Genomic DNA, 20126 nt, shown 5'->3' on the forward strand with positions numbered 1-20126 from the left:
GAGCTTCTTTCTAATTAACTCCCTCCACACAGCCTAAATTTCTGCCTTTTGCAGCTTAACTGGGTCCACTTGGCCTTATTCAGCTCTTACGGGGCTGGTGTGGGGAGTACACCCCATCACAAGGCCCCTGAGAAATGTGGTCCCCTCTGTCACAGTTTGGCCCTCTGCCAATTTCCATGACAGCTCTGGGCTAGAAGATGCTCAAACCTTTAGTTTTCATCAAAGAGAAAGAGAAACTTATCTCAGAGCTGGGCTCCAGCAAAGTTTATTTACAAAGGTTGGGGGAGGGGAAGGTTTTCTGGCTGTAGTAAGAGGAGGCCCTGAAACATAAGTTCTTGTATCAGAGGCCCAGTCCGAGGCCTGAAGCCTGAACCAAAGTAAAGCCTGAACCAAAGTATTTCCAGGCAGTGATAAGCACAGCTGGGCTGTGAGCCAGAGGCAGGTCCCACTCACAGACGTTGGCAAGAAAAGGTTGTTGGAGGCATGTGCACACTCACACATAAGGGCTAATGAGAGGAACTTGCGCCAAGATGGCGGCAAGACACTCCATAGACATAACAAGGAACAGGCAGGTGCATCTTAAAGACAGGGTCAAAAGGACAACATGATGGATAGATTTCGTTTGACCTATGATGAGTAATCTGTCCTGCAACGGTATAAAAGTAGGTCCCAGAGCGCATATCTTTGTCCAGCCTCGGGGGCAGTGGAGTGTCCCGCCACTGACTGAGCTGTGTCCATTGCCAGGGAGCACAAATTTGTAGTATGCCCTGTAGAGTCTGTAGGGCACTATTACCGTGCTTCGTTTGACAATAAACCTGGCTTGGGTTCCTTTGTACCTTACTAGAGTCTGTGGGTTTTGCGGGTTCTCTGGGGGTCTGCTGTGTTAGCTATCTGCGCAGAACTGGGGCAGCACACAGGGGGAACACGCACGCAGCTGACTGTTGTTATTATTGAACAAGAGCGGAGCACCACACCGGTAGCTACCGACAACACTGGCCAACTGCTATCATCTTCTGCCCTTTGGTCTGTGTGTCTCCCCTTCATTCTCTTCTCCCATTCAGATCTTTTCTTACGCTGTGTTTCGATCTCTCACTCTTTGTTTTAGGGAGCTGTGTCCAAGAGTTCATTCACAGATATTCAGACCACAGGGCACCGTTGGAGATCATTTCGAATGACCTTTTTGTCTAACACAAGCCAGAGAATTTCAGCCAGTGATCCCAGTAACTTCTGACGGATCCTGCCCCTGGTGGTATGCACGTGCTCGGGAGATGCCATCTGAAAGGGATGCTGCATCAAAAGATGCAGAGTCTCTCAAGGGAAGCTATTATCATGAGACGATTCTGTGCCCCATGGTGCAAACCCCTCAAAGGCCATTGCAATTTGATCCCGTGCCTCATGAGACCCAGTTCTGCACAAAATTATTACAAATGGGTCCTGTGGACTTAGCTCCCTTAAGCCAATTGCTTTACTGACTGGCCTGGACAGCCAGCTCCTTGTCCAGATGCAATTTTCCCCGAGCTGTTGTGAAAAGAGAAAATGAGTGTTGATCCCACAGCACGAATCACAGAAAACAGACCCCTCAAGGTGCCTCATCTTCCCTTAAAAACATGCCTCAGTCTGACAGAGATGCACGGTTCTTGCACATTCCAGTTCAAAGCATCACTTGTGCCCTGTACACAGTGTCAGCCCATTTTCAGCTCAGTTGAGCAGCGATTTCGCAGATAGAACACTGCCCATGTCCAGGTAGCATTCACCGCTGGTCTCATTTGTCTTAGGGGTGGTTCATGTACCAAATACCTCATGATACCGGTGATATTCTCAGCACTTTTCCATTGTCTCTGTATATTATTCATATAAGACCCTGCCCTCTTACAGAATCTCCAACACCGTCTCAGAGAGATGGGGCGTCATGCTGATATTGAAGGCAGACCAAAAGGAAAGGCTGGTGTTCCTAAAACCCTCCATTGTGTGATAGAGAAAGGTCAGTGAAATAATCTCATTAAACAACAGCAACAGTGTTGAGCATCTGCAGGAGCAGCTGGAAACAAGGAAGAGAATCAATGCTATGTGGCGACTGACTTCTTCTCAGATCCACAGTGGGTGCCCCAGAGACGGTAGCTGGGAAATATTAGGGTATTTGCAGGAGAGGTAGAAAATGAACCTGACTAGAAATAGACCTTGAAAGAGACAAATTGTATATACCAAGTGAAATGTAATAAATCATAAATAAACAGTGTATATTGTGAACAAAATTAGACTGAAAAACTTCTGTCAGTTTTAATAATTTAATATAGTGTTGGAAAATCAGCTACTGTAGGGAAAAGATACAAGCAACAGAAGCTTGCTCATTATTTAATGAGTTTATATTAGAGTACATAACCACAGTGAAGAATGAAAGGGGAAACAGCTGTTATTATAAAGTCTATGGAGGCCACACCCTACTTGCAAATATCAGAATCATTCCATACTTTAATGCAGTCCCCTCAGTGAAACTGGGGGAAATGAGAAGAGAGGAAAGCTGTGATGAAGGCACTAGGCTGGGACTCAAGAGATCTGGGCTCAGTTCTGCACAAACCCCTTGTGTGACCGTGGAAATGTCACTGCGGCCCAGATCCTCAAAGGTATTTAAGCTCCTAATGCCCATTCAAATCAATGGAAGTTACGCACCTGAATCACTCTGGGGACCTGAGCCTTCATCTCATGTTTCAGTTCCCTAATCTGTAAAATGGAGCTAATCACTCTGTCCTACTGAGATACTGGGTCACGAAGCTACATCCATAAATATCTGGGAGATGCTCAGCTACTGTGGTGATGTGGACCATATAATTATAAAGAGGGGACCTGTAAATGCATCCCTCATTTTCACTGGGAGCCTTGTACTGAACTGAATTAAAGGCAGACTAAAAAGGTTTGGTAAAAATCAGTACCATCTCCTTTGCTCCATTTTAAATTTCACCATTCAGAGGCTGAGTGATGTTAAAAAGAGCTGCTGTTTTCAGTCTAGATTAACCCCTTTTTGCAGGGGATATTTTGTGTAGAGGTGGATGGATTCTAAAAGAAAATGGTCTTTGGTAGTGTAATAATGTCTAACAGCATGGCTGCAAGGAAAAGGTCTTTTGGGCTAATGTTCATTCTAGCCAATGTAGGCCCTGATTCTGCAAAGCTCTTAAGTCCACGCTAAGCAGGTGCGTAAGTTGCACTGACTTTAATGCTTATGTGCTTTTCTGAATCAGGGATGGAAAGAAAGACTTTGACTAAAATTAAGTGTGACAAGTTAATTCTGGTGTCTGTGCATTTATACATAATAATAATAGCTATACATAGTAACTGTATTCTAGCCGTAGTTAGCAGCGACGCTAAACAACAGGAAATAATTAAAACCTATTTTTGCATATATCTACATTGGTAAATACACGTATTTATGTATGCATTTATTTTGCTATTTCAGGAAATATTTTTCCTTCATGCCAATGAAATCTACTTGGTCTGGAAAGGGCCGGGTAACTGTACTCATCCCACGGCAGTGTTGGGTCTGACTTTGTAGTACAACAAAAGAGGCTACAGGTGAGCAGCTAAGAGCAGCTAGGACACGTTGTATATGATATTGTATTATTTTCAAATTTGTATAATTAAAGACTGTCTCATAATGCATCCACACAAGGGGGCAAAATTAAGATATCGCATACAACTAACTTTTGTTCCACAGTGCTTAACTTTGCAACCTTAACATATTTGGCAAGGAACAGGATTATTTTATTACATTTAATTTGCTGCATAAAGGGATCAGTGTTCAGCCCTGAGTAAGTGGGTCGTTGGGCTACCCCAGGCGCAGGCCAGAGAGCTAATTTCAACCCTTTTCCAACTTACTCCATTCTGTGCACCTGGCTAGCTACTTGGGGCGGTGTATGAGGACAGGGTAAAATGGATCCAGATCCTGCTCCCTGCCTGCTTGCAGTCTTGGGGTGCTGTTCTCCCTGCTGCAGCCAGAGCATGTGTCCGGCTGGGAGGGTGCTTCCCAGCACAGGCAGACAGACACGGGCTAGCTCTGCATGAGCTAGCATGCTAAAAATAGTAGTGTGGCTGCCATGGCACACGTGGCAGCTCAAGTTAGCCACCCTATTACAATCCTGCCCAACCCCCTGGGTACGTACTTGGGTGTCCAGACCGTGCCACTGCGGCTATTCTGCTACTTTTAGGCATTAGCTAGCGTGTATATGTCTACCCAAGCTGGGAACGACACCTCCCAGCTGCTGTGTAGAGCACCCATAGAGGGGGAGCTTGGGGTCCTGCTCTCCCCCCTGCATCCTGAGTCACAATCAAAGAAGAGAAGAGCAAGAAAATAAGGCAGGACATTACTCCCCAGGTGTGACTTTGACAGCCTAGTCAAAGGTAAGCAGAGTGGTGGTGGAATACCTGAAGGACAATGGAAACTAGACTACAGCTGGTTCAGTGATAAATTCTCTATGTATCCCTGCGAGAGTTATAATACTCAAGACCCAAAAACATTACAGTGTGAAAGAAAAATTGCATTTTTAACATAAGAACATCAGAATGGCCATACTGGGTCAGACCAAAGGTCTATCTAGCCCAGTATCCTGTCTGCCGACAGTGGCCAGTGCCAGGTGCCCCAGAGGGATTGAACCTAACAGGTAATGATTAAGTGATCTCTCTTCTGCCATCCATCTCCACCCTCTGAAAAACAGAGTCTAGGGACGCCATTCCTTACCCATCCTGGCTAATAGCCATTAATGGACTTAACCTCCATGAATTTATCTAGTTCTCTTTTAAACCCTGTTATAGTCCTAGCCTTCACAACCTCCTCAGGCAAGGAGTTCCACAGGTTGACTGTACGCCGTGTGAAGAAGAACTGCCTTTTATTTGTTTTAAACCTGCTACCCATTAATTTAATTTGGTGGCCCCTAGTTCTTATATTGTGGGAACAAGTAAATAACTTTTCCTTATTCACTTTCTCAGCACCACTCATGATTTTATAGACCTCGATCATATCCCCCCTTAGTCTCCTCTTTTCCAAGCTGAAGAGTCTTAGTCTCTTTAATCTCTCCTCATATGGGACCCAGTTCCAAACCCCTAATCATTTTAGTTGCCCTTTTCTGAACCTTTTCTAATGCCAGTATATCTTTTTTGAGATGAGGGGACCACATCTGTACGCAGTATTCAGGATGTGGGCGTACCATGGATTTATACAAGGTCAATAAGATATTCTCCATTTTATTCTCTATCCCTTTTTTAATGATTCCTAACATCCTGTTCGCTTTTTTGACTGCCGCTACACACTGCGTGGACGTCTTCAGAGAACTATCCACGATGACTCCAAGATCTCTTTCCTGATTAGTTGTAGCTAAATTAGCCCCCATCATATTGTATGTATAGTTGGGGTTATTTTTTACAATGTGCATTACTTTACATTTATCCACATTAAATTTCATTTGCCATTTTGTTGCGCAATCACTTAGTTTTGTGAGATCTTTCTGAAGTTCTTCAAAGTCTGCTTTGGTCTTAACTATCTTGAGCCGTTTAGTATCATCTGCAAATTTTGCCACCTCACTGTTTACCCCTTCTCCAGATCATTTATGAATAAGTTGAATAAGATTGGTCCTAGGACTGACCCTTGGGGAACACCACTAGTTACCCCTCTCCACCCCTCTCCATTCTGAAAATTTACCATTTATTCCTACCCTTTGTTCCCTGTCTTTTAACCAGTTCTCAATCCATGAAAGGATCCTCCTTCTTATCCCATGACAACTTAATTTACGTAAGAGCCTTTGGTGAGGGACCTTGTCAAAGGCTTTCTGGAAATCTAAGTACACTATGTCCACTGGATCCCCCTTGTCCACATGTTTGTTGACCCCCCTCAAAGAACTCTAACAGATTAGTAAGACACGATCTCCCTTTACAGAAACCATGTCGACTTTTGCCCAACAATTTATGTTATTCTATGTGTCTGACAATTTTATTCTTTACTATTGTTTCAACTAATTTGCCCGGTACTGATGTTAGACTTACCGGTCTGTAATTGCCAGGATCACCTCTAGAGCCTTTCTTAAATATTGGTGTTACATTAGCTATCTTCCAGTCACTGGATACAGTAACTGATTTAAAGTACAGGTTACAAACTGTAGTTAATAGTTCCACAATTGCACATTTGAGTTCTTTCAGAACTCTTGGGTGAATGCCATCTGGTCCCGGCATGTCTTTTTAACTCGGCATGTCTTTCTTAGCATAATTTACGAGTGGTAACAATTTTACAGGTGCTTTTAATTTAATCTTAATGGAAAAGCAGTAGGCATAGAAAACAAATAGCTGTAAAAATATCAGTGAGCTCGAAGAGAATAATCTGGTATTAGTTTTCATTGCTGACAATAATTTCTATGAGCATGGGAGCTTGACCACGCCATTTTCTGGTGTCATTGCAATCCCTGTCCAGGAATTAGACTGCAGAGTGTGAAGCCCTTCTGTCTTATGCGAATAATATCAGTGAGAATGTCGGTGTTCATTCTTTCATGATTCTGTGTAATTTGTCTACTCATTCATATTCCCAACCTCCCCCTCCCCCCCCCACTGCAGAATTGTGAAATGGATCACCAATGACCTAGTCTCATTTCTATTTTAAGCCTGTAGTAGTCCAGGTTTTCAAATGTACTTGCTTCTGCTTGCTCCACTGTGCTGACTCCGGCCTGCTCTACACTACGCAGTTAGGTCAATGTAAGGCAGCTTGTGTCGACCTAGTTATGTCAGTGTACACACTACAGCCTTGTCCCGCTGATGTAAGTGCCCTACTACACCGACATAATATGCCTCCACAAGAGGCATAGGGCTTATGTCGGTGAAGTTAGGGTGATGCAGAGTTTGGGTAGACAGGGCTTTCCTTACCTGGGCTGTTAGCTGTCTTGTCAATTTCAAATTGGAATTGACAAGTAATCAAGGTGCCTGGCTCCCAGCTGGGCTTTCTCAAGGCTCCATTCCAAGCTGGCTGCCACCCACGCTCCTGGCTTGTGCTGCCACCCAAGCTCCCCACTGGGAGCCAAGCTGCACCAAGGCTTATGGCTGGGAGCCCAGCTGCACTCCTGGCTCTTGGCTCCCCGCTCCCTCTTGGGAGCATGGCAGCCAACCAGATTGTGCGTTGATCTCCTCTTTGGGAGCCTGGCTGCCCCCGGGGGTTATCGGTTCCCTGCCGGGAGCACGGCAGCTGACTGGACTCTGGGCGTAGATGTCCCTGCCAGGAGTCTGGCTGCCCCCCGCCCCCCAGGTTCTCAGCTGGAAGCAGGGAGGTAAGAACTCTGGGCAGCTTCCCTCACTCCCAGCAGGGGGCAAGAAGCCCCGGGCAGCTTCCCCCCCCCCGCCCCCCGGGGAATGACATAAGGTTGTAGTATAGACATGTCCTTAGTCAGCACCAATGTGGAATAAGAAACAACTCCATAGAACATTTCCCCAGCCACAGTCTCTTTCTGGGCTATAGAAATCTTCATTAGGAAATGAAGGGAAGAAAATAAATAGGTCTGGCAGAATTCAATGTTTATATTTTTATAATTTTGACCAATAATATTGATGTTTATTTTAAGCATTTTTTATTTTTACTGATTTTCTCATTTGCACAAAACTATGGATTAAGCATTTTTTCGAATTTTATCAATCAAAATGTTCACAATTGTGGGACATTATGGGGACCAGTCAGACAATGGAGAGGGTCAGCTACTTATTTAGTGACAGTAGACATGGAGATTCAAAAAGTTAAAGCTTTTTAAACCTTTAAAACACAAATTGTCATCATGGGATGTCAAAACACAGAAAGCAAACTGCCCTGACCAAGTCCCATATCATCCATTCCATTATTTTGCCCAGGATTGATGTCAGCCTGACAGGCCTAAAATTACAGATCATGCCATTTCCCCCTTTTTTTTGGTTAATTTTTAATTGATTTTTATTTAAAAAAAAGTAAAAAGTACTAAAAGGTGAACAACACATAGCTTATATATGTTTCCAAATACTACATGCTTCAGAACTCACTAGTAGAATTATACAGTTGTGCTTTACAGCTCGCCAAAGTGGCGAGAACAGACAATACTGCATAGAAATACCATGATAGGATGGGGGCGACTGTAATAAAATAGGAAAGAGGTACATGGATAGGGAGAGGAGGGAAGGAGGGGACCCAGGGGGGCTGAGAGGGAAAACAAGGCAGGATTAGGTGGAGTGGAGGCCTGGCATTCTTTGAGCACTCTCAACTTTTTTCTGTCCAAATGTATCTAGAAATGGGGTCCAAATTTCTGCAAATTCATGTGATTGATCTCTCTGGCGATAAGCTCTTCTCCAGCTGCTAACTCACACAGGCCCAAATACCACTGCTCTAGTTGAAGTGTAAACCTACTCTTCCAGTCTTTGTAAAATTTTGTGCTTGGTGATCACTGTAGTAGCCCTGGAGATCTAAAGCTTTTGTGGCAGAGCTAAACTCAGCTTAGCAGGTAACATCCTAGCAGGTAACAACCCTTTTTGAGTTATGAAGTTGTCACCAATAATATTTAGGAATTCCGAGGATGTTTTAGAACTGGAAGCACACAACCTCCAGCGTATGTTATTCACATTGAAGTCCCCCATGATCTTTCCCCCCGTAAACATTATAGATAGGTGCTTAAGGAGCTAGTCATAGAATCATAGAATATCAGGGTTGGAAGGGACCTCAGGAGGTATCTAGTTTAACCCCCTGATCAAAGCAGGACCAATCCCCAACGAAATCATCCCAGCCAGGGCTTTGTCAAGCCTGACCTTAAAAACCTCTAAGGAAGGAGATTCCATCACCTCCCTAGGTAACCCATTCCAGTGCTTCACCACCCTCCTAGTGAAAAAGTTTTTCCTAATATCCAATCATCTTGTTCCCTAGTGTGATTTGGTAGCACTCCATCTTTTACTTTTGCTTTAGGACATTGATCCATAAGCATTCAAGATCATTTTCTTCTGCATTGTCAGTGTCTTAGAAATAGGAAATTTAGTTCCCTGTTTAGGTGAGTAGATTCATAGTTTCATAGAATCCAAGACCAGAAGATCATCTAGTCTGACCTCCTCTATGACACAGGGCATAGAACTTCCTCAAAATAATTCCTAGCACATATACTTTAGAACATAAAACATAAGAATGGCCATATTGGGTCAGACCAAAGGTCCATCTCGCCCAGTATCCTGTCTTCCGACAGTGGCCAACGCCAGGTGCCCCAGAGGGAATGAACAGAACAAGTAATCACCAAGTGATCCATCCCCTGTTGCCCATTCCCAGCTTCTGGCAAATAGAGAATAGGGACACCATCCCTGTCCTCCTGTCTAATAGCCATTGATTTCTAAGAGGGCACTCAAAAATCATCCAATGTTGGTTTTAAAATTGTCAGTGATGTGGAATCAACCACGACCCTTGTTAAGTTGTTCCAATGGCTAATTACTCTCACTGTTAAAAATTCATGCCTTATTTCCAGTCTGAATTTGGCTAGCTTCAGCTTCCAGCCATTGGATCATGTTAGACGTTTCTTTGCTAGATTGAAGATCTCATTATCAAATATTTGTTCCCCATTTAAGTACACATAGACTATAATCAAGCCACCCCTTAACATTCTCTTTGTTAAGCTAAATAACTAGAACTCCTTGAGTCTATCACTAAGGGCTAGGGCCTGGCTACACTTGCAGATGCAGAGCGCTGTGAGTTAAACCAGCCTTTGTAGAGCGCAGCAGGGAAAGCGCTGCCGTCTGTCCACACTGGCAGCTGCAAGCGCACTGGCGTGTCCACATTTGCGGCACTTGCAGCGGCATTGGGAGCAGTGCATTGTGGGCAGCTATCCCACAGAGCACCTCTTCCCATTCAGGTGCTGTGGCTTGTGGGAAGGGTGCAGGGGTGGTGGTGGTGGTGCGGGGCATTCTGGGTCCTGTCCCAACGCCCCGTGATGCATCGGTTCGCATCCCAGCAATCCCCCTGCTTCCATCCACAATTGGCGCCATCTTTCAATGTCTTTTGTACTGCGCGCTCTGTCTTCCCTTTCGGTCTGCGGGAATGGAGCCCGAATTGCTGAGGAGTCTGCTGACGAGTCTTGCCAGCACGTCACGTTTGGCAGGCGAGTTACTCCTTAAGATCCAAAGTGACAGTGAGGATTCCAACGATGACATCGACGCGAGTAATGCATACAACACGAGATTGCTTGTGGCTTTCACAGACATGCTCACTGCCGTGGAACGGTGCTTTTGGACTCGGGAAACAAGCACTGAGGGGGGGATCACATCGTCCTGCAAGTCTGGGATGATGAGTAGTGGCTGCAGAACTTTCGGATGAGAAAAGCCACTTTCATGGGAATGTGTGAGGAGCTCGCCCTGACCCTGAGGTGCAAGGACATGAGGTTGAGAGCTGCCCTGATGGTGGAGAAGCGGGTGGCTATTGCAATCTGGAAGCTGACAACTCCAGACAGCTACCGATCGGTCGCTAACCAGTTTGGAGTGGGAAAGTCAACCGTTGGAATCGTGTTGATGCAAGTTTGCAGGGCCATTAATCGCATCCTGCTCAGAAGAACCGGGACTCTGGGTAACGGGCATGACATTGTGGCTGGCTTTGCACAAATGGGTTTCCCTAACTGCGGAGGGGCGATAGATGGCACACATATTCCAATTCTGGCACCAGCCCACCTAGCCTCCGAGTACGTTAATCGGAAGGGCTATTTCTCTATGGTTCTCCAGGTGCTTGTGGATCACCATGGGCATTTCATTGACATTAACGCAGGCTGGCCCAGAAAGGTGCATGACGCACGCATCTTTCGGAACACTGGCCTGTTCAGGAAGCTGCAAGCTGGGACTTTTTTCCCAGACCAGAAGATCACCATAGGGGAAGTCGAAATGCCCATTGTGATCCTTGCAGACCCCGCTTACCCTTTAATGCCGTGGCTCATGAAACCCTACACCAGGAGCCTTGACAGCAGCAAGGAGCAGTTCAACAACAGGCTGAGCCGGTGCAGAATGACTGTGGAGTGTGCTTTTGGCCATTTAGAGGGCCGCTGGTGCGCTCTGTATGGGAAGCTGGACCTGGCCGATAACAGCATCCCCGCGGTTATATCCGCGTGCTGTACCCTCCAGAACATTTGTGAAGGGAAGGGTGAAAGATTCACTCAGGCATGGAACTCAGAGGTTCAACATCTGGAGGCTGAATTTGAACAGCCAGAGAGTAGGTCTATTAGAGGGGCCCAGCGCGGGGCTGCAAGGATTGGGCATGCCTTGAGGGAGCAATCTGAGGCTGAAAGCCACCAGTAACGTCTGGTGTCCTGCACGGGAGTGAAGTGCAGTGGTTCCAATGTTAGCAGGAATCTGTGTTTGCTACGTATGATACACTGACTTGCAGTGCCTGTTGCTTTCCTGGGCTAAGGTATCTTTTACATTATGCAATAATAAAGCATGCTTTCAAAGGAAAAAAAATCCATTTAATGAAAAGAAAATGCATTTACTGAAAAGAAACACAACTGCTTGGGAAACACAAAGGGCAAGGGGGTGGGGTGGGGAACGGTACAATCACAGGTTTGCGTATGTCCTGTTATCATACTCAGCCTTCCTGTCTGGAGTGCTGTGCAATGAGTGTTGCACTTCAGGGTGGCTACACTGCATGGTGATGGGGGTTGAGTGCAGTGGGTCAGGGTCGTAGTTTTCAGGGCTGGGTGGTGAAGCTACAGGTGTTGGAGGCAGCTGGTGGCGATAAGAACCCGGATGTTGGGGAAAGTGGGTTGCAGGTGACATGGGGGCACAAGGGAAAGAGTTTTGGGACAAGGGCTGCAGGGCGGGGGGGCGGTAGCGTTCCGCCAGCATGGCTACGAGCGCCTGGATCGAGTCCGCTTGGCGCTCCATGATGCTTATCAGCCGCTCCGTGCTTTGGTGCCGGCGATCTGCATTCTGCTGGCGGACCCTCCTTTCACTCTCCTGCCACTCCTGCACTTTTTGATTTTCATTAAGGGAGCGCTGCATGACTTCATGCAGCATGTCCTCTTTGCTTCTACGTGGCCTCTTCCTGATTCTTTGCAGCCTCTCGGCCGGTGATAACACGAACGGCTGAGATCTCAAGGTTGCATCTGTAAAGTCAAAACGCAACACTTAACAGAGGTAGCATTGTTCACACCAGACAGAGCAATGATTCCTCCATACTTAAGAGCAAGCGCAGTCTACACAATAGCATAATTTGCCCATCCCAAAGCGAGTGCACATAACCCACGGGAGCCCCAAAATGGTGAGTAAGCACAGGGTCAAAGGGAACTGATTCTTTCATGGCTGTACTGTCCTCTGGGTTTCTGTGCCTTGGGGAGAGCCAACAGCGGCAGGGGGCCCCTATACTGAACACTGTCCCCACATTTTCCACAGGAGTTTGTCCTGGAAGATATCTCGCTGCTGAGGTTGACCTGGGAAGCAAGGGAGGGTCTTCTACTGCAATATGGCTTCCGCCCTGGCCCATATGCAGCTTGCCTGTGTGCAGCAATGGTCCCCCTGCCCCTCATGGCACAGTGGAGTGGACAAGTTACTGGGACAAGGACCACAGTGGCTCTTCCAAGAAACCTGCGCAAGAGCATTGCCCAGGTTCTGGCTGAGACCTTTGAAGAGATCACTGAAGCCGATTAACGCGATGTGAGAGAGCACATTAATGCCCTATTCCGCATCTAGGCATGCATGCAGCCCTAACCCTCCTCGCCCCAAGAGCCCGCACTGAATAACTTCCTTCTCAAAATAAAAGCCGCTTACCGGGAACCTCCTCTGGTGTTTGTCCTTCCCCAAGCACCGGCCGCCGTGATTGGCTACCTTCCTCCTGGCTTGAGAACAGCTCCTGGCTGCACGGATCTAGGGATGCCGGGGTGTCTTCCTCCGCCTCAGCACCCTTGCTCCCACTTTGCTCCTCCTCCTCCTCCTCTTCCTTCTGCCTTGTTGGACCGTGCTCTGAGGTGTCCATGGTGGTACTCGGAGTGGAGGTGGGGTCACCCCCAAGTATCGTGTCCAGCTCTTTGTAAAAACAGCAGGTCGCGGGGGCAGCACTGGAGTGGCGGTTTGCCTCGCAGGCTTTGTGGTAGGCATTCCACAGCTCCTTCACTTTAACCCTGCACTGCAGTGCATCCTGGTCATGGCCCCTTTCCATCATGTCCCTTGATATCTGTCCGAAGGTATCATAATTCCTACGGCTGGAGCACAGCTGGGACTGGACAGCTTCCTCCTCCCAAACACTGATGAGGTCCAGCACCTTGCCATTGCTCCATACTCAGGATCGCCTGGCGTGTGGAGGCATGGTTGTCACACCCCAATGCCCCCCCCCCTCCAGGGAGTCTCCAGGGAAGGCAGATCAGCCCTGTATGTGGCTAACACTGTTGCAAGCATTGCAAAGCATTTTGGGGAGGGCTAAAAGTGTGTGAGCGGAAGTTTCCTTTATGAGAGCCCGAGAAGGGAGGGAGAGAAAGAAGAGAGCAGAGAATGGGTTAACTCAACACTGCAGCTAACAAGCTCAGTCCAAAGATAAGAAGCTAACTTCAGCCCAAGGCCAGTGGCTACCTGCCAAGACAGAAAGGGGAAAGTCCAACCCCCCCACCAGCCGTAAGAAGAGAAAAACTAAGTGGAGCAGAACTGCAAAGATAACAGCAGGAACAATGAGAGCTGGAGCCATTACAGCGAAGGACAATAGAAGGGAAAACAAAGTCTCCAGAGCCAGGATGTTTTGGGAAACTGAGAAGGCCACAGCAAGCCGGTTTGGACTTACGTTACACCAAGGCCTGGCCAGCCTTGGGTAGCGTACGTGAGTATGAAAGTGGGATAGGGCTTGGGGCATTAACGCTTTCTTTCTTCCCCTCAGTGATGTGGGAGCGTTCCCAGCACTCTCTGCTGTTATTTTATTATTTTATCGATAAAGCTTTAAAATGTAGACACTTGATGTGCCTCATCATCTCCTCCCCAAAAAAGATCCTGTGGCCCCAGCCTGATCAACTGTGGCCCAGGCAGATTGGTAACAAAAAATCTGTCACATGGTCACCTGGAAAGAGTCACTGAGAGCACTCCAAGCCTGGGGGCGCATCAAATGTTATTCCACTCACCGAGGCGGAGTACCAGCAGTGCTCTACGTGCCTTGCCAGTGTGGATGCATCGTGAGTTAGAGCACACTGGGCTGCGTTAATGTGCGCTAACTCGCAAGTGTAGCCATGCCCTAAGTCTACACGAGGGGTATAGCTCCCAGCGCTGGTGCACTGTCTACACTGGCGCTTTACATCGCTGCAACTTGCTGAGCTACGATGGGTGTTTTTTCACCCCCTGAGCGAGAAAATTGCAGTGCTGTAAATTTCCAGTGTAGACAAGCCCTAAGACAAGGGCATCCATTCTCTAGCCCTATATTTGCAATTCAGATCTCACCAGGTTAATCTACCTAGAGTTTCAATTAAGGGTTGATGGTAGAAATGAACTTTTTTTTTTTTTTACCAGTAAAATGTAACTAATTATCAGTTAATGGGGAGCATCCATTTTGAAGTCAGTCATTTGAATAACCTCAATATTCCATTGTCTTTCTCAAAGACTTAGTCTTATTCAGAATGACAAAAGCCGTGTATTGTAACTCTGAGAGGGTACCTGGTTAATGAAGCTTCTTATTATCTGCTCTTGGAGATTGTCATTATTTCTTGAAACCGGCCATTCAGTCTAAAGAAAGGAAAGCGGAAATACTTGATAAAGTGGGTGCTGAATACGTAAAATACATTATTGCAGAGCTCATGCTAGTCATTGGTGAAGTGCTGCTGTTGTGAAGAGAAAAATCAAGCTTCACCCGAATGGAGTAAAATGGTTTTCAGGAAGGAAAATGTTGCCATATAACATGGAATGACGTCCTGCCGTCCATTATGTAAAACTGCCCCAGGAGCCACAGGAGTCTGGAGTCACAACAGCTTTAGCCACAGTTGTTCTTATGCGGTCGAGTGGGAGACTTTGTCCAGAGAGATCTTGGCAGAGCAGCAAAATGCGTGGACCACTACCAATAATTGGAATAGCAATTATCATGCTTATTGCCAAAAGCAGCTAAGTCAAGAGGTCTTAGAAGGCTCTGCACAGGCCTTAGCATAACTAAGTAAGCAGCGGGGGGGGGGGGGGCAGTGGGAGGGGAGCCTGACCCTCTGTCCTTCCTGATAAAACAGGATGCTTACCCGTATTTGCCCTTTGGGATGTGTTTGTCAGGGCCCTCAAAACATGCAAGTTCTGGAAAAACACACAAACAACCAACCAAAAAAAACACCCCCACAAAAAACAACCCGCCCCCAAATAAAACTCCCTCATCTATCTAATTCATGGTTTAAGAAAAACTTCTTGCTTAACCTTTGGAACTTGCTTAACTTTGAAATGGCTTGCTTAACAAGTTCTTTTTTTGATTTACACGTTATTATTACACTAACCTGAATCAATTCTTGATTTCGTCCTAAGTGGAGCACAGGATCTGGTCCAAGAGGTGAATATAGCTGGACCGCTTGGTAATAGTGACCATAATATAATTAACTCAAATAATGCTCAAATAAATTGGTTAGTCTCTACGGTGCCACAAGTACTCCTTTTCTTTTTGCGAATACAGACTAACACGGCTGCTACTCTGAAACCTATAATTAACTTTAACATCCCTGTGACGGGGAAAACACCACAGCGGCCCAACACTGTAGCATTTAATTTCAGAAAGGGGAACTACAGAAAAATGAGGTTAGTTAAACAGAAATGAAAAGCTCCAAAAGTAAAATCCCTGCAAGCTGCATGGAAACTTTTTAAAGCCACCATAATAGAGGCTCAACTTAAATGTATATCCCAAATTAAAAAACACAGCAAGAGAACCAAAAAAGCGCCACCGTGGCTAAACAACAAAGTAAAAGAAGCAGTGAGATACAAAAAGACCTCCTTTAAAAAGTGGAAGTGAAATCCTAGTGAGGAAAATAGAAAGGAGCATAAACTCTGGCAAATGCAGTGTAAAAATACAATTAGGAAGGGCAAAAAAGAATGTGAAGAACAGCTAGCCAAAGACTCAAAAAGTAATAGCAATTTTTTTTAAAGTACACCAGAAGCAGGAAGCCTGCTAAACAACCAGTGGGGCCACTGGACGATCGAGATGCTACAAGAGCACTCAAGGACGATAAGGTCATTGCTGAGAAACTAAATGAATTCTTTGCATCAGTCTTCATGGCTGAGAAAGTGAGGGAGATTCCCAAACCTGAGCCATTCTTTTCAGGTGACAAATCTGAGGAATTGTCCCAGACTGAGGTGTCATTAGAGGAGTTTTTGGAACAAATTGATAAACTAAACAGTAATAAGTCACCAGGACCAGATGGCATTCACCCCAGAGTTCTGAAGGAACTCAGATGTGAAACTGTAGAACTACTAACTGTAGTCTGTAACCTATCATTTAAATCAGCTTCTGTGCCAGATGACTGGAGGATCGCTAATGTCACACCAATTTTTAAACAGGGCTCCAGAGGTGATCCTGGCAATTACAGGCTGGTAGGCTGGCCTTCAGTACCAGGCAAACTGGTTGAAACTATAGTAAAAAACAAAATTGTCAGACACATAGATGAGCATGATATGTTGGGGAATGCTCAACATGGTTTTTGTAAAGGGAAGTCATGCGTCACTAATCTACTAGAATTCTTTGAGGGGGTCAACAAGCATGTGGACAAGGGGGGTTAAGTGGATATAGTGTACTTAGATTTTCAGAAAGCCTTTGACAAGGTCCCTTACCAAAGGCTATTAAGCAAAGTAAGGTCCTTTAATAGATCGCTAACTGGTTAAAAGATAGGAAACAAAGGGTAGGAATAAATGGTCAGTTTTCAGAATGGAGAGAGGTAAATAGTGGTGTCCCCCATGGGTCTACAGTGGGCCCAGTACTATTCAATATATTCATAAATGATCTGGAAAAAGGGGTAAACTGTGAGGTGACAAAATTTGCAAACGATACAAAATTGCTCAAGATAGTTAAGTCCCAGGCAGACAGCGAAGGACTACAAAAGGATCTCTCAAAACGGGGTGACTGAGCAACAAAATGGCAGATGAAATTCAATGTTGATAAATGCAAAGTATTGCACATTGGAAAACATAATCCCAACTATACACATAAAGTAATCGGGTCTAAATTAGCTGTTATCACTCAAGAAAGAGATCTTGGAGTCATTGTGGATAGTTCTCTGAAAATATCCACTCAATGGGCAGCGTCAGTCAAAAAAGCCAACAGAATGTTGGGAATCATTAAGAAAGGGATAGATAAGACAGAAAATATCATATTGCCTCTATATAAATTGATGGTATGCCCACATCTTGAATACTGCGTGCAGATGTGGTTGCCCCATCTCAAAAAAGATATACTGGAATTGGAAAAGGTTCAGAAAAGGGCAACAAAAATGATTAGGGGTATAGAATGGCTGCCATATGAGGAGAGATTAATAAGACTGGGACTTTTCAGCTTGGAAAAGAGATGACTGGGGGGGACATGATAGAGGTCTGTAAAATCATGATGGGTGTGGAGAAAGTAAATAAAGAAGTGTTATTTACTCCTTCTCATAACACAAGAACTAGGGGTCACCAAATGAAATTAATGGGCAGCAGCTTTAAAACAAAAAAAAAGGAAGTATTTTTTCACATAACGCACAGTCAACCCGTGGAACTCCTTGCCAGAGGATGTTGTGAAGGTCAAGACTATAACAGGATTCAAAAAAGAACTAGATAAATTCATGGAGGATAGACACATCAATGGCTATTAGTCAGGATAGGCAGGGATGGTGCCCCTAGCCTCTGTTTGCCAGAAGCTGGGAATGGGCGACAGGCGATGGATCAATGCTGATTACCTGTTCTGTTCATTCCCTCTGGGGCACCTGGCACTGGCCACTGTCAGAGGACAGGATACTGGGCTAGATGGACCTTTGGTCTGACCCAATATGGATGTTTTTATGTTCTTAAATAGGGGGAGTAGTATGGAGTGCACTTCAGGAACACTTCATGGACATATTTTAGGGTCCCCAACAGCAGCTGAAAGACTGGCCAATTGGATGACTGTTGTTGTACCACTTCAAAACCACTCCAGACTTCGATCATTATTGATTTCGGGGGTGGTTTACTAACCAGTTCCAGATGTGTGCAAATGCTTGAGAGAAAATAAAGTGCAGCTTTAAGTGAATGTACTCTTGCAGTGTTCTGTTTGTGCCAGCCACCGATTGGTCGGACTGCTGTGTCTCCATTGATTTATTTCCTGCCACCATGTCGCCGAGAGTAATAGCTACCGAGAGCTTTGGCTTTTAAGAACCATTGTAACAACTTGAGGGGCAGCCAAAGTTAAAAGGCAATTACAGTGCTTAGAGAGGGTTCAAATGGGATTGGACTGTGTGCTCACACAAAGCAGTAGTCTTCCCGATCCTGGCATCCCTGAGTGGGCTACCTGGTCGCGGCATGCAGGAGTCAGCAAGTGCAATCCCCTGCCATGCAACAGTGACACATTTTCCTATGCTCAACTCTTTTGTAGTAAAGTCGAGTCGCACTTTCAGCTCCCTTACTTGTGAAAGCAAAATAATGGCACTTATTATTTTATTAGTTAGGAGCCAGGACCCCATTGTGCAAGGTGCTGTACAAACACAGAACAAAAAAGATGGTCCTTGACGCATGGTACTAACAATCTAAATATAAGACAAGAGGCAGATGGATACATACAGATGGGGGATTATTGATTCTTCTGCATAGGTAGCACCACGGTTCCCCAGTCATGGATCAGAGCCCAGTGTGCTAAATGCAGTACAAACACAGAACAAACTACACTTTAGGTATTGCTGTGCTGACTCATTAGTCTCATCAGGTAAAATTTTCAATGGGATTTAGGCTCCTAAGTCACTTATGAAAATATTACCCATTATGTTGCCTTCTCCATACAAGAGCTATATCAGCAAGCAAATCAACTGGAATTGGCTTTTTTCCCCCTCTTCTTCCGTGCCATTCGTTTTAAGGACAGTATTTTCTGTCTGCAGAGCTGTTTTGGATGACAAAAGTAAATGCACCAATCCATTTTACACTGAGAGAAGAAGGAAGTGCTGGAAGCCTCATTGCTTCAGATACTTAAAAGCATGTGGGATAAATCATTAGAAAATGTACTGTAGGGAACAAACATTCATTGGCAGCCAGATAGACTTAGACGACTTAGTAAGTCGTTTTCAACTCTGATGGCTAAGAAAGAATGGAAGAAATGTACAGAGCACTACGATCCTCATACAGGCCTAGAATTAACCTTTGCAATGGAAGACAGATAATTGTTTCCCAAGGCTACACATTGCACATCTCCGTTAAGAGCCATAGAAATCATAGGTGTTTAAATTAGCAGGACTCTTCTATTATTACCTAAATGCCATCAAACTGTGAAAGATACAAGGAGAAACTATTATATACACAAAAGACGTAGACTTCACACTCTGCCATTAGCATTTAGAACTGATACTGGGTTTGTACGTTCAAGAGAGCTTCAGCACGGATGAATGAATTCTCCCAACACCCCTGCTGAGGCAGAGAAGTATTATCATTCCCATTTGACACAGGGAGAAACTGCAGCTGAGCTATTAAATGACATCTGAGCAGCAGATTCAGGATTAGAACACAGGACCTGCCAGTCACCTCCATGGAGCCAGGATTTCACTCCTTCCTGCCCTCCCTTTGGTCATCATTACCGACTTCCTGCTCACACCAACAGCGACCACAGGTTAAGATCCAGTGCAGGGCCTTATAGTCAATTCACACATCCATTTCCTGCAGATCCAACTCTGCACCTCTGCAGATGCTGGGACTCTAACAACCTGATCTGAGGACACAGTCAGTTGGTTAGGTGTATAAATGGTGCCATTCGCAATTAACTGAACGCACAAAATTGCTCCTGCAAAAGGGCAGGCCCCATTAAAAACTCAAGCCTTAAATCTAGTAATCTAAACTGAAAGATAGACAGGAAAGAAGGGGTCTCTCTCTCTAGACTTGAGCGATACAGGCCTCCATAGATGGGGCTCCCCAGTCAAATGGCTTTGAGGGGAGATGAAACTAGTCCTCCACTCTGCACTGGCTTCCCATAGAATGTTGAATCAAGTCCAGTCACTGTTTGG

General features: G+C 45.5%; 1 long non-coding RNA gene across 1 annotated transcript; it reads right to left on the reverse strand.

Annotated features, from left to right (window-relative positions):
• Positions 1-329: 329 nt before the first annotated feature.
• On the reverse strand, positions 330-19904 carry LOC122464788. Its single transcript, XR_006289153.1, has 3 exons — positions 19893-19904; positions 5158-5162; positions 330-492 (listed from the first exon to the last, which is right to left on the reverse strand). It is a non-coding gene; the product is annotated as an uncharacterized LOC122464788 (long non-coding RNA).
• Positions 19905-20126: the final 222 nt, after the last annotated feature.

Source organism: Chelonia mydas, chromosome 2, assembly GCF_015237465.2.
Source record: "Chelonia mydas isolate rCheMyd1 chromosome 2, rCheMyd1.pri.v2, whole genome shotgun sequence".
Taxonomy (NCBI): domain Eukaryota; kingdom Metazoa; phylum Chordata; order Testudines; family Cheloniidae; genus Chelonia; species Chelonia mydas.